Consider the following 2017-nt stretch of genomic DNA (forward strand, 5'->3'; position numbering starts at 1 on the left):
AACAGCATGGACAAGTCCTAGTTAAGCTCAGCCAACAAAGTTCCAGCATGGGTACGGAGAAGTAAATAAGAAACTCCAGCCCTATCTGAGGAACTATTGGCAATGATTGGCTGCTGTGACGGAGAGTGTCAGTCACTTTAAGGGTGACAACCTTATGATTACACGAAATTGGGCAGGGAGGTAGTGAGAGGATGCAAATGGAGGAGACGCAATCCAAATTCAAACAAAATCTATTGCATGAACTTTGAACAAATTCAATAAAAATACAGATATAAGCGCTATGGCAGTGTTTACAGCAGGATGTCTCACAGGAAGTTCTTGGCTCCCAGGCACGGGTCCTTGGGCTTCTTTCCTCAGAAATGCAGCAGCCAGCATCACAGGAAAGTGAAGAGCTTCCCCAAGGATGACCCTTCCAAGCCTGTCCACCTGACAGCCTTTCTGGCTTATAAGGCTGGAATGACCCATATTGTGCGTGAAGTTGACAGGCTAGGATCTAAGGTGAACAAGAAGGAAGTTGTGGAGGCTGTCACAATTGTGGAGACACCACCTATGGTGGTTGTGGGCTACATAGAAACCCCACATGGCCTCCACACCTTTAAGACCATTTCTGCTGAGCACATCAGTGATGAATGCAAAAGGTGCTTCTACAAGAACTGGCACAAATCTACGAAGAAGGTCTTCACCAAGTACTATAAGAAATGGCAGGACGACATGGGCAAGAAGCAGCTGGAGAAGACTTCAGCAGCACGAAGAAGTACTGCCAGGTCATCCACATCATCCCCAACACCCAGATGCACCTGCTTCCTCTCCGTCAAAAGAAGGCCCACTTGATGGAGATCCAGGTGAATGGGGGCACTGTAGCTGAGAAACTAGACTGGGCTGGGGAAAGGCTGGAGCAGCAAGTCCCTGTGAACCAGGTGTTTGGGAAGGATGAGATGATTGATGTCATTGGGGGGTCTAAATGTAAAAGCTACAAAGGGGTCACCAGCCGCTGACACACCAAGAACCTGCCTGGCTAGACCCACGGAGTCCTGCGCAAGGTTGCTTGTATTGGAGCCTCTTACCCTGCCTGTGTGGCCTTCTCTGTGGCTCGAGCTGGGCAAAAAGGCTATCATCATTTCTCGGAGATTAACAAGATTTACAAGACTGGACAGGGCTACCTTACCAAGGATGGCAAGCTGATCATGAACAATGTCTCTACTGACTATGACCTCTTTGACAAGAACATCAACCCCTTGGTGGTTTTGTCCATTATTTTGAGGTGACCAATGACTTCGTCATGCTGAAAGGCTGTGTGGTGGGAACCAAGACACGAGTGCTCACCCTCCACAAGTCCTTGCTGGTCCAGACCAAAGGCCATGCTCTGGAGAAGATTGACCTGAAGTTCATTGACACCTCCAAATTTGGCCATGGCATTTCCAGGCCATAGAGGAGAAGAAAGCATTCATGGGACCACTCAAGAAAGATGGATTGCCAAGGAGGAATGTGCTTAGTGTTAGAAGCACATTGTTTAACTAGTGGGGTTTCAATAAAAACTTTTCCACTGGAAAAAAAATACAGAAATAAACAAGTACAAATGAAAAATGAGAAGTGAATGAATTTTGTGAATATGGATGCATGGTAGCATTAAGTAAGTAGTAAGATTTAATATTTGCATGGAATGAAATATTCAAATATATAAATTCAACACCAATTTCAAACAAAAAACCCAAGTAGTTTATAAAAGCTGGACTGGAAAGGATATTTTTTACAATAACAAAGATAGAATTAACTAGTCTTATTAATGACAGATTTTGTACCATAAAATGATGAGAAGATCATCATAGAACAGATGAACTGAAAGAGAGCTCTCTGTATTGCTTATATGGGTGGGGAAGAAACAATGTATGAACCAGAGGAAGAGGAAGACTGTTGTGAAAAGCTGTCTTCTGGAGATGAAATGTCCATTGTACCTTTGACTCACAGAACCTCTGATTACCTAAACAGATCTATAGAAGACTGGTTCCTTAAACATTTG

General features: G+C 44.1%; 1 pseudogene across 1 annotated transcript; it reads left to right on the forward strand.

Moving 5' to 3' along the window:
* The first annotated feature begins 300 nt into the window (after positions 1-300).
* LOC103725365 lies at positions 301-1518 on the forward strand (annotated as a pseudogene). The gene has a single exon (XR_001872163.1). The product of XR_001872163.1 is annotated as a 60S ribosomal protein L3 pseudogene (transcript).
* The last annotated feature ends 499 nt before the right edge of the window (positions 1519-2017 follow it).

Source organism: Nannospalax galili, unplaced genomic scaffold (assembly GCF_000622305.1).
Source record: "Nannospalax galili isolate Female #2095 unplaced genomic scaffold, S.galili_v1.0 scaffold828, whole genome shotgun sequence".
Lineage (NCBI taxonomy): Eukaryota > Metazoa > Chordata > Mammalia > Rodentia > Spalacidae > Nannospalax > Nannospalax galili.